The 13,644-nt window shown below is 41.0% G+C and overlaps 1 protein-coding gene across 1 annotated transcript in view; it reads right to left on the bottom strand.

Moving 5' to 3' along the window:
* LOC111970337 (phosphatidylinositol 4-phosphate 3-kinase C2 domain-containing subunit beta-like) overlaps positions 1-11,994 on the bottom strand; it is a 79,846-nt gene extending 67,852 nt beyond the window's left edge. The window contains 1 exon segment of the mRNA XM_023997016.2: positions 11,712-11,994. The gene's annotated coding sequence lies outside the window, so the exon portion shown is untranslated.
* Between the last annotated feature and the right edge of the window lie 1,650 nt (positions 11,995-13,644).

Below are 13,644 nucleotides of genomic sequence, written 5' to 3'. Positions count from 1 at the left end.
ACTTTGAAGAATAGAAAATAATATATTTTTATTTGTTTAACACTTTTTTTGGTTACTACATGATTCCATGTGTTATTTCATAGTTTTYATGTCTTCACTATTATTGTACGATGTAGAAAATAGTAMAAATAAATTAAAACCTTTGACTGGTACTGTATGTATGTATGTATGTATGTATGTATGTATGTATGTATGTATGTATGTATGTATGTATGTATGTATGTATGTATGTATGTATGCATGTATGTATGCCGTTGAAAGTTTACATACACTTAGGTTGGAGTCATTAAAACTTCTTTTTCAACCACTCCACAAATTTCTTGTTAACAAACTATAGTTTTGGCAAGTCGGTTAGGACATCGACTTTGTGCATGACACAAGTCATTTTTCCAACAATTGTTTACAGACAGATTATTTCACTTATAACTCACTGTATCACAATTCCAGTGGGTCAGACATTTACATACACTAAGTTGACTGTGCCTTTAAACAGCTTGGAAAATTCCAGAAAATGATGTCATGGCTTTAGAAGCTTCTGATAGGCTAATTGACATCATTTGAGTCAATTGGAGGTGTACCTGTGGATCTATTTCAAGGCCTACCTTCAAACTCAGTGCCTCTTTGCTTGACATCATGGGAAAATCAAAAGAAACCAGCCAAGACCTCAGAAAAAATTGTGTAGACCTTCACAAGTTTGGTTCATCCTTGGGAGCTATTCTCTCTAATATTATTCTGACATTTCTATTTACAAAAATATATATGGGGGATTGGAAATTACARTGAATGAAACTACAATTTAACTGCAATATTATAGCTGATTAAAATGTTTTATAAAATACAGTCCGGTCTCTGAGACAATACATCTGGTTCCCTCTGCCTCTGTTATGACCTCTCCTGACCCGGTTACCATGGAGACCAGGCCTGCCACTCCCACCGAGACCCAGAGTGTGACCTCCCGCTCAGAATACCTTCCTTCAGGAAGTTCTCACAGGGTGTGTGTTTGCATATGTGTGTGTGCACGTGTGCGTGGTGGAATGCTCCAAAAATAGGGGGAAAGCAGACAGCTTTCTATGGTGCTCCTGACTCTGACCTCCTTTATCCTGGGTGACAGCTTGACACAACTGATGGGGAAACGTGTCTGTCAGGCCTACTGTAGCTCTGTGGCGCTTCTATAGCATGCTGCTTTTATTTCCTAAGGAATGGAAAAGAGATTATTACATAAACCCTTTCCCAGCCAAACAGTCAAACCAAGGCCCAGGGAGAGAATATGCTGACTCAACTCAGAGTAGAACCCTTACGGGACATTTGACAAGCAGATAATTAACAATACAGTGRGTTTCCTCCCATCTGTTTCAACAAAGTGTGTGTGTGAGTGAAAGATAGTGAAAAGGGCAAGTTAAGAGGAAAGTGAGAGGTATGGGGGAAAAAAACATTCTGATCACATCAATCAGCACCTTTGTCCCGCAGCTTCCATTTCAACAACCTGTTCCATTCTAAGCTTCTGGGTTGTGGTGAGATGTCAGGAAAACATTAGAGAGACAGAACATCACAACTTTAACAAACAAGACTGCCGAGGCGTGAGACTGTGTGTGTGTCTCCTCTAATAAATTAGCCAGCCAAGACCCAGACATGTTTATAAACACAGGCTCAGCGCCAGACGCCAACAGATTATTATTATTTAACCTTTATGTAACTAGGCAAGTCAGTTAAGAACAAATTCTTATTTACAATGATGGCCTACCAGATGAAGTCACACACACACACACACACACACACACACACTAGAAAAGACAGATGTATTGGCTCTCTCTGTAACCAGGCAACACTATCCATACATTGACTGTTCTTCAATCTCCTTTAGTGTCAGCCATTTGGTTGCTAAGGTGACGCAGCTCCTGTGCAGGAGGGATGGCACGGCCCGGCCAGTTGCCCGGGGGGAGCAACCCAGAGTGGGGCCGAGGAGAGGGGAGGGAAGAGGTGGAAATGGAGGAGGGGCCACATTGTTGGAGAGGGATGAAGTGGGGGTGGTTAGGGGATGTGGGGACCAAGGCCAGATCCAACCCCCTGGAATCTGTCCCCCAGAGGCATATAATCCCATTCAATTAGAGGTGGGGTTCACAGATTGAAAGAACAAAGGATGGGGAGGGGGGCTGTGTGTGTGTGTGTCACGTGAGGAGGGTCAGACTCAGATTTGTTCACACAGCTCGGCAGTCCAGAGACAAAGGGTCACCACCACACCCACCCCCCTCCCCCACCAACCCAACCCACACACACACTAAACTGCTGAAGTATGCCACAACAGTTGCAGCACCCCTTTCTGCTACAGCCAGCTGATGCCAGAGTAATGACACAACAGAGATGTCACACATTCACACGTCCCTCTCTCATCCCCCGTCATCCCTCACATCCTCCCTCCACCTCTCCCACAGAATGAACGTCATGACATCCCACTCACTCTTTTCTGTAAGCATAGACACAAACGTTAACACAGATGGAAATACACACACAGACACGAGACTACAGACATCTTAGTCTTATAAACTGCTTGAGTTTTATATGAACTCAGTAAAATCTTTGAAATTGTTGCATGTCGTGTTTACATTTTTGTTCAGTTTAAAATTCATTTTTTTGAAAACTTTCAATTCTCCCTGACTGTCTTTTATTTTGGTGATTGTAAATTCTCAAAGATAATATTATTAAAAAACTATATAGGTCCATTATCTTTTTTACCTTCTTTTTATCGGCCAATGATGTCAATGGCCAAAAGATCTCTGCCATCTAACCAGTTCCATTCTGGGATCAACTGTCCTATTGTTTTGCTCAGCCTCAGTGCAGAAGAAGGGGTGCTTATCATTTATATTATAGTTTATAGCTGTACTCTGATGATTATACAGTTGCTGTACTGGAGATCATGACATGACATGAAATGGCATAACAGGACATGATCCTTGGCAGAGGTCATGTGAGGTAGGGTAACTGTCTCAAAAAAAATCTGTTCAGAGAATTTTGAAATGATCCACACCTCCCAATTGATAAATAATCCCTTTCCTATTCTCTGTTGGTTCTCTGCAGTGCATACCTATATTAGCAGTAATGGTCCTATATCCACAGTCGATAAAACAACAACCTGACCACAACCAGACTAACTGGTCTGACAGCTGATCCTAAATCCTACTGGATGTGTCAACAACATTACAGCAATGTTTGCTAATGTTAGGTCCTAAGCTCTTTGGTTAATTGTTTAGTTAACTGGAAGGGTAGCCCTCAGTGATCTAATGTCAGTGACAGTGATGTCTGTCAATCACATGGTATACCACATAAGCTTTAAAATAGAGGAAGAATGAAGTAACCTGCGCTACACATTGTAACAAACTAGGAAGTACTTGCATTATGGTGTACTTGACACTTAGGTAGTGATGCACCGATATGACATTTTTGGCCGATATCCGATATTTTCCTTGTCCCCCCGCAAAAAAACGATACCGATAGCCGATATTACATTTTTGTTGCTGCCTTTTAAGTATTCTAGTACAGTTAAATAGTTAACACACACATGGACGCAGCGGTCTAAGGCACTGCATCTCAGTGCAAGAGGRYTCACTASAGTCCCTGGTTCGAATCTAGGCTGTATCACATCCGGCCATGATTGGGAGTCCCATAGGGCGGCGCACAATTGGCCCAGCGTTGTCCGGGTTTGGCCGTCATTGTAAATAAGAATTTGTCCTTAATTGACTTGCCTAGCTTAAATAAAGGTCACACACACACACAAAAGTTACTTTGTTGGTATTTACATATGTCCCCACTACCAGTAAAACATAATCAAAACCTATTTCTTTCACTTACTCTCTGTGCTGTTTCGTTGTTCATTTGTTCAGTCATTTCATTCTCAACCAGGATTTCTATGGAACGCCGTTTGGGTCTTTGCATGTCAAAAAATATACTATTTTAAACTATTTGACGTGTCAAATAAAACTATTTGATGTGTCAAATAAGTTTGTTGAGCAATCAGGACCTGAATGTGACTGCACGTCACTTAATTWTTTTTWWWTTTTTTWATTTTACCTTTATTTAACTAGGCAAGTCAGTTAAGAACAAATTCTTATTTTCAATGACGGCCTAGGAACAGTGGGTTAACTGCCTGTTCAGGGGCAGAACGACAGATTTGTACCTTGTCAGCTCGGGGATTTGAACTTGCAACCTTTCGGTTACTAGTCCAACGCTCTAACCACTAGGCTACCCTGCCGCCCCAACGCGTTCAATAATTTTGTTATGTAGTTATTACACATTGATCACACTATCACTCGTATTTCATATGTCACAACGATTCATCAATACGTATGCTATGATGCTGGTAAAGTTGTCTCGCGCACCTACAGTGCTGTCATAAAAAAAGCTAGCTAGCTCATGGATGCAAACAATGTTCTTCTCAAAAACATAGCAAAACGACAATCTGTTTCAGTAGCTATAGTTAACTAGCTATCTATATAGCTAGGTGTCATCCTCTAAAATAACCCTAATTTATAAGACAGTTCATATTTGATTAATGGTGGACGGACTCATCTATGTGTAGCTAGCCACAATAGTGGACTTTGCGGTTAGCCTTCAAAATAAAAGTATGGCATACTTCTACCATTTGTAATAACTTGCATTATTGTCAACGACATACTTTTATTTTGAAGGCACACCGCAAATTCCACTATTTGCCTAATCCTTATTGTGGCTAGCTTCACAACACATAACCCGCTCCAGTCGAGCCTCACTAGCCAGATGAAGCTAGCTGGCTGGTTATAACTTTAGCTTTGGGCAACAGGGTTAAGTAGCTGGCTAGCTATTTAATTTCACAAACTGAAGTTCAATTTCAATAGGAGAACAACAAGTGGCAACCCAGCTAATACTTACAAGGATTCCTAAATCATTGCTAAAAATAATGAAAATTACTGCAGTTTCTCTTGGTCATCGTTTTCAGGCTGGTTGTATTGGTGCTAGCTAGGTACCAAGCTAAAGCCAGAAGTTGCGGTCGAACAAATTATGCTTTATTACCAACGTGGTATTGTAAACACATKATTTGTGGCCGGTGTTTGCYGACTTTTTTGTACAGCTTCGACAGTGCTACTGTCTCTTTTTTGACACGCAAAGACCCAAAGGGCGTTCCATAGTATGTATGCCGTGAAGCTAATAGCATTGACGCTATTACTGTGTAACTCCGMTAGGGAAACATCGGAAACATAGCGCACTTGGTAGTGTTAACTGGTGCTAGACCAGTCGGCGAAAGCCAACATCACCCACGACAGAGAAAGGTTGATTGTCAAGGGCAATGAATTCTATTATCTTGGCTTTAATGGATTTCGCCTTTGAGTTGTCTCGCTGAAATGTTGTTACTCTTTCAAATGACCGCTCGACTMGTTGACTGCTTGATCCACACAACAGACATTGTGGGCTAGGTTAGGAATGCTGTGTTGCACGTATAGCGCAAAATTTTACGTGCCGTCATTACGTAATGTACCGTCGTTATATAGGTATGCACGTCAGCTTTGACATCGGTTCTGCACATCGGCCGTTAAACTAGACATCGGCCGATACCGATATTTCCGATATGTTCACCGATATATCGTGCATCCCTACACTTAGGCTCTCATTTTGTTTGATGTTTTGAAAACCAAAGCTAAGTAGTAGCATAGTTACCCTTGACTAGGACTATTGTGGTGACCGTGTTACTGCCACACGAGTTATCACCGCAGTAAAATTCTACGTGACCGTTGAGTCACGGTAATCTCCTGTTATGCACTGTGGACATGCATTAGTAGTGGTAGCCAGGTCAGGTCACTAACGGCCTGGTACTTAGGGCCCTATTGTCCCTCTAACATCAATGCATGGTAGAGAAATTAACATTCAATTCTCTGACAACAGCTCTGATGGCAGTCAGCATGCTAATTGCACGCTCCCTCAAAGCTTGAGACATCTGTGGCGTTGTGTTGTATGACAGAACTGCACATTTAGAGGGGCATTTTATTGTCGCCAGTTCAAGGTGCACCTGTGTAATGATCATGCTGTTTAATCAGCTTCTTGATATGCCACACCTCTCAGGTGGATAGATTATCTTGGCAAAGAATAAATACTCACTAACAGGTACGTAAACAAATTTGTGCACACAATTTGAGAGAAATAAGCTTTTTGTGCATATGGAACATTTCTGGGATCTTTTATATCAACTCACGAAACCAACACTTTACATGTTGCATTTATATTTTTTATTAGTATACTAGGGCCAGGGCGATACCAGTGTCGCAATACTCTATTTTACAGGACCAAAGAGTTTGGTCTGGTTCATGTTTTAAAACATTGCAATACTGGTATTGTAACAGACCTAGAATTTAGCAGTAATGATTTTGTTATTATGTTTGAGCAAAAGAACACAGCATTAGCCAAGTCAGAATATGTAGAATTGCAGGAAATTAGCTTTAAAACTGCTATATTTTCTCTCGGCTGCATGTCAAAATGTGTATAATTGCAAGAAATTTGCTTTAAACTAGAGGTCAAGCGATTAATCGATTATGGCCGATTACATTGCATTCCACGACGAAACTGCGTGGCAGGCTGACCACCTGTTACGCGAGTGCAGCAAGGAGCCAAGGTAAGTTGCTAGCTAGCATWAAAATTATCTTATAAAAAAAAACAATCAATCTTCACATAATCACTAGTTAACTACACATGGTTGATGATATTACTAGGTTAACTAGCTTGTCCTGCGTTGCATATAATCAATGCGATGCCTGTTAATTTATCATCAAATCACAGCCTACTTCGCCAAACGGGTGATGATTTAACAAAAGCACAATCGTTGAACGAATGTACCTAGCCATAAACATCAGTACCTTTATTAAAATCAATACACAGAAGTATTTTTTTTTGAACCTGCATATTTAGTTAAAAGAAATTCATGTTAGCAGTCAATATTAACTTGGGAAATTGTGTCACTTCTCTTGCGTTCATTGCACGCAGAGTCAGGGTATATGCAACAGTTTGGGCCGCCTGGCTCGTTGCAAACTAATTTGCCAGATTTTTACATAATTATGACATAACATCGCTGTTACATTGTAACAATATTTAGACTTAGGGTTGCCACCCGTTCGATAAAATACGGAATGGTTCTGTATTTCACTGAAAGAATAAATGTTTTGTTTTCAAAATGATAGTTTCCGGATTTTACCATATTAATGACCAAAGGCTTGTATTTCTGTGTGTATTATATTATAATTAAGTCTATGATTTGATATTTGATAGAGCAGTCTGACTGAGCGGTGGTAGGCAGCAGCAGGCTCGTAAGCATTCGTTCAAACGTTACTGCATTTGCCAGCAGGTCTTAGCAATGCTTGAAGCACAGTGCTGTTTATGACTTCAAGCCTATCAACTCCTGAGATTAGGCTGGCAATACTAAAGTGCCTATTAGAACATCAGTAGTCAAAGGTATATGAAATACAAATGGTATAGAGAGAAATAGTCAACGCATCATAATTCCTATAATAACTATAACCTAAAACTTCTTAACTGYGAATATTGAAGAACTGGGAATATTGAACCACCAGCTTTCATATGTTCTGAGCAAGGAGCTTAAACGTTAGCTTTTTTTACATGGCACATATTGCATTTTTACTTTTTTCTCCAACACTGTTTTTGCATTATTTAAACCAAATTGAGCATGTTTAATTATTTATTTGAGACTAAATACATTTTATTTATGTATTAAGTTAAAATAAGTGTTCATTCAGCATTGTTGAAATTGTCATTATTACACACACAATATACATATACATATATATATAAAAATTGGCTGATTAATCGGTACAGGCTTTTTTTGTCCTCCAATAATCGGTATCGGTTTTTAAAAATCATAAATCGGTCGACCTCTACTTTAAACTGCTAAAATATTTCTACACCACCACGATGGGGGCCTCAAAAACTCTCTACAGTAGAGCTCAACAGCGGAGGTGTCATAATACCCGTAAAACCTAGCGGTCAAACAGGGAAATGATTCCAATCGTCTTACCACCATAAAGTTCTTCCATAGGAGATTTTGATGAAAATATACAGACCACAAATTCCAATTGGCTAAGCTTAAACTCTCATCATTGTTAGCTCTGGCATCTTATTTGGAACCAAGGACTGATCACCCCAATCCACAAAAATGGAGACAAATTTGACCCCAATAACAACCGTGGAATATGCGTCAACAGCAACCTTGGGAAAATCCTCTGCGTTATCACAAACAGCAGACTCGTCCATTTCCTCAGTGACAACAATGTACAGAGCAAATGTCAAATGGTCTTTTTACCAAATTACCATACGACAGACCACATATTCACCATGCACAACCTAATTGACAAACAAACAAACAAACAAACAAACAAAACAAAGGTAATTTGTAAGTCGCTCTGGATAAGAGCGTCTGCTAAATGACTTAAATGTAAATGTAAATGTAAAGTCTCATGCTTTATGGATTTCAAAAAAGCTTTTGACGCAATTTGGAATGAGGTCTGCTATACAAATTGATGGAAAGTGGTGTTGGGAGAAAAACATATGACAATATAAAATCCATGTACACAAACAACAAGGGCACAGTTAAAATTAGCAAAAATCACATTTATTTCCACAGGGCCGTGAAGAGCCCCACCCTCTTCAACATATATATCAACGAATTGGAAAGGGCACTAGAACAGTCTGCAGCACCTGGCCTCACCCTACTAGAATCTGAAGTCAAATGTCTACTGTTTGCTGATGATCTGGTGCTTCTATCCCCAACCAAGGAGGTCCTACAGCAGAACCTAGATCTTATCCACAGATTTTGTTAGACCTGGGCCCTGACAGAAAATCTCAGTAAGACAAAAATAATGTTCCAAAAAAAGTCAGTGTCCAGGACCACAAATACAAATTATTTCCTGACACCATTGCCCTAGATCACACAAAACAATTATATATATACTGTATCTTGGCCTAAACATCAGCGCCAACGGTAACTTCCACAAAGCTGTGCACGATCTGAGACAAGGCAAGAAAGGCCTTCTATGCCATCAAAAGGGACAAAACATTTGACGTTTTAGGACCAATTAGGATCTGGCTAAAAATACTTGAATCAGTTATAGAACCCATTGCCCTTTATGGTTGTGAGGTCTGGGGTCCGCTCACCAAACAAGAATTTACAAAATGGCAAACACCAAATTGAGACTCTGCATGCAGAATTCTGCAAAAAATATCCTCTGTGTACAACGTAAAACACTAAATAATGCATGCAGAGCAGAATTAAGCCAATACCCGCTAATTATCAAAATCCAGAAAAGAGCCACTAAATTCTACAACGACCTAAAAGGAAGAAATAGCCAACCTTCRATAACAAAGCCATCACCTACAGAGACATGAACCAGGAGAAGAGTCCCCTAAGCAAGCTGGTCCTGACCCCACAGAGCCCCAGGACAGCAACACAATTAGACCCAACCAAATCAGGAGAAAACAAAAATATATTACTTGACACATTGGAAAGAATTATCKAAAAAACAGAGCAAACTAGAATGCTATTTGGCCCTCAACAGAGAGTACACAGTGACAGAATACCTGACCACTGTGACTGAAAGGAAAGCTTCGACTATGTCGAGACTCAGTGAGCATAGCCTTGCTATTGAGAAAGGCCACTGTAGGCAGACCTGGCTCTCTTGAGAAGACAGGCTATGTGCCCACCGCCCACAAAATGTGGTGCAAACTGAGCTGCACTTCCTAACCTGCTGCCAAATGTTTGACCATATTAGAGATATTTCCCTCAGATTACACAGACCCGCAAAGAATTGAAAACAAATCCAATTTTGATAAACTCCCAAGATTTGAGACCTGTCGCCACAAGAAAAGGTCAACCAGTGAATAACAAACACCATTGCAAATTCAACCTATATTTATGTTCATTTATTTTCCCTTGAGTACTATTTGCACATCATTACAACACTGTATACAGACATAATGACARTTGAAATGTCTTTATTATTTTMGAACTTTTGTGAGTGTAATGTTTTAAATGTTTTATTGTTTATTTCACTTTTGTATATTATCTATTTCACTTGCTTTGGCAATGTTAACATATGTTACCCATGCCAACAAAGCACCTTAAATTGAGAGACAGAGAGAGTGAGTGTGTTCTGGGATCTGGTTCCCATATTCCAAAAGACAAATGGATTACAGTATGGATAGAAGGAAAACACCAGCCTCCATAAAGTTTATTGCAAAAGTAACTGCAGCGCATGAGCATATAGCTCTGAGACAAGTATAGGCAGCCAGACTGTCAATAACATGTGTTCATGAGTATACTAAAGACAGGAGAATATTATAAAGGTGTGTGAGGATGTGTGAGATAACAAAAGGAAGGTTGTCAATCTCTTTCCCTCTTTGTCTCTCTAATTTACAACTTGATGACAACTTGGCAGATTGTCTGAATTGTTTATACTTGGTTAATTGCTTGCTATAAGACCACCATGTGCACACAGTTGTCACATGTGCCATGCCTTTTTCTCAAGAATGTCAAATGTCACTTGCCTGGAAACCCGACATTGAATTGCATTGAGCTCTACATCGGGCAGAAATTCGCGTTTGAATCAGAAAAGTTTACTCACGAGCTCTACAAGCCAGAATGTTGAATAAAATTATATATTTTAATGTACTTTACCAGTTGTCCATGAGGTTGGTCCTGTTGGCGGTAGGAATGTGAGACAATATATCCAGTCTAATCACATAAACTTTTCAAAGGGCTGGTAGTGCGTTCAGATTTGTATCACCTGAAGCATGCACAGAACCATGTAAATATATGCAAGAGCTCAGCAAGTTCTTGTGATCATGCTTCAGGTAATATAAATCTGAAGCACTACCAGAGCTTTGAAAAATGTATGTAATTATTACATTCCTGTGGATATAACGTTATTGTCTCACATTTCTACCGCCAAAAGGCCACTGACAACCGGTAAAGTACCTTAACATATCATTTTATTCAACATTGGCTAGTATAGGTCATGATTCAAACGCTGCTTTCTACCCGACATAGAATTGCATTTAATTCAACGTCGGGTTTCTAGGCAAGAATGTCACCTACTTAAAACTCAAAACCCTACTACTATACATTTCCACCATTAGCCCAGCAWCCTAGCTGTTTGATGTCACGGTTTGTTGGCTATTTCATGACATGGCCAACTGAATACAACCTACCAACCTGACAGGTTTTGACTTCAAAACAATGCCACAGCAAATACTTTACTGGTGCAACCACGACATGGTTGGTTATATTGTAACGCCTATCTAAACCGTCACGCTGTCAGAAATGTAACCATGGCATGACCGAGGTTTGATTAGGATACATTGTAACACAACATATATAAAGCGATAGCCTATTCTGAATAGTGATTTGTTGGCCACATTCTAGGCCTATTTCTTATGATCAGATAATTAGAAAAGTATAAAATAGACGTGGGCTATCCGCCTATGCCTCCGTCTGCCACCGAACAGCGTCATTCTGTTCAGGCGACCAGCAATAGCGCAATCGGTATTTTACTGCAAGTAGACACGAGCGAGCTACCAACTTCACTGCTCACTAACTTCATTTGAAATGCAACAAAACACAATATTCCATCTGATATGTAACATATGTTTGGACATTGATTATTAATTCCTGGTGAAAACCCCCTTACCTGCTTTAGCTTTATGGACGCCAACGAGCTGGTGCCAAAATATCCGAATTATTCTGCTTTCAGGCTGCTCAAATATTGATTCGAAATATTGTTGATTCTAAACAGTATCCAACKATTTCCGGTGTCTGATATTGTTGATATATCAGGCATTAACGTGATTAAAGGCGAAAATCCGTACCCGCGTCCCTAAATGTTGAATAATCCAGCCAGCCCCTCTCGTCACTATAAACCGGTTATTTTGCCTTTTTTTTGTTTTGCTGATCGGCTGCTCATCGCCTTCTCATCCGCGTGTGTGGGGCCGGAGCGGCAAGTGAGAAAAACTTGGAGAAACGTGACCTCTGGCGGACAGTTTATGTAACAACACCCTATTTGCTTGTTTCTATTTTGCCTGTCTGAGAAGGGTGCAATTGCGGGAGGCAATTCGGGGCGTTTATTTCCCTCCAATAATGGCCACACTGTATCAATACATGCTCCACTGTCTCTGTTTCCTGGCAGTAATCACACCTTCCTGTTGGATGCTTTCCTATCACATGTAAGGTCTTATTCAACTGGCTGTGACCCACCCTTAATCTTGTAAATATAGCCTCCTCTCTTCTGTCCCTTCCTGCCGTTCTCCCCTCCCCAACTTTCCTTGGTACTTGAAATAAATGCCTGCCCTTAGTATCTCTATTCCACTGCTCCTGCCATTTCTCCACCATCACTGTTCAMATCATGCTTTTTGCCTCTGCCTTGCTCATTGAAACTACCACAGTAAACAAACTACCGCATTTGTTTACTCCCGCCATGGGTTTGTAGCACCTRATAAAGRAGGTKTTGTTTGCTACGTGATATAAAGGCCTGGTGACTCCTTAACACTGCACATGAATCAGAGCAAATAACTACTCTTTCTGGCTTCCTCCARKCACWGCAAGGCCAACAGTATGGCCATCACCTCCGCCGTATATASAGCCAGATGATCTGTAATACGTTTCCTGACTGCCACCCCACATTCCTGCACTACAAATGCTGACCCAGTARGTCCTGTCCTTGGATCTTTTGAACCATCTGTGTAAATGGCCACAACATCCTGATACACAGTATCCAGATGTCTATTAAACAAATCAGATGGATCAACACCCTCCCTATCTTCCTGTAGTCTCTCCAATCAGATGGATCAACACCCTCCCTATCTTTCTGTAGTCTCTCCAATACTTCTAGATCAACTACTGGAGGTGGGAGTAGCCATGGTGGATTCACAGGGATAGCTACCCTTGGACTAAACTCCCTTCCATACAGTCCCATCTCCTTCGCCTGAATATTACCAACCCACCCAAAGCTTGTGTTCTGTCTTCGCTCATGTTCCCAGCATGCCTGTAAAATCCATTTTGCAGGATGAGATACCCCATGTCCCTGTAGGTTGACCCAATAATTAATCGCCAGCTGCTGTCTCCTAATCTGCCGTGGCATTTCCCCTATCTCCCGTGTGGGCATTCCTTATGCTAAAAAGCGGGGGGGCTGCCTGTAGGGCATTGTTTTCCCGCAGTTCTGTTAATGATGGGAAGCCAGCTAGTACGTTACACTGCAGGCGGGAGGGAAACCTTGCGCTAACTAGCGAACTAGCAAGCTAGCACACGGTGTCGCCCCAGCCTCCCGCCTGCTGTGCTAGCGGGAGGTAGACAGTGTCCTCACCCTGGCTGTTAACAACGGTGAGGGCAGGTGTTCGGCAGGCGGGAGTGAAGGATACTAGCTAACAAGGAGGATTACAGGAGGTAGGTACGATAAAAACTCAGATAATACTTTTATTTCCCTTTTGACCCACAATCAAAAGTGTCACAAGCATGGAGATGTCGTGCTCGAGGGGTGGGCATTCATGCAGGAACCAATGGGGTGCTTGGGGGGGGGGGTGTCAAGCAGGAACCAATGGGTGCTTGGGGGGGGGGGCGTTCAAGCAGGA

Source organism: Salvelinus sp. IW2-2015, linkage group LG11, assembly GCF_002910315.2.
Source record: "Salvelinus sp. IW2-2015 linkage group LG11, ASM291031v2, whole genome shotgun sequence".
Classification (NCBI taxonomy): Eukaryota; Metazoa; Chordata; class Actinopteri; order Salmoniformes; family Salmonidae; genus Salvelinus; species Salvelinus sp. IW2-2015.
The sequence above is the reverse complement of the archived record's forward strand: the minus strand, read 5'-3'. Positions and strand labels throughout refer to the sequence as shown.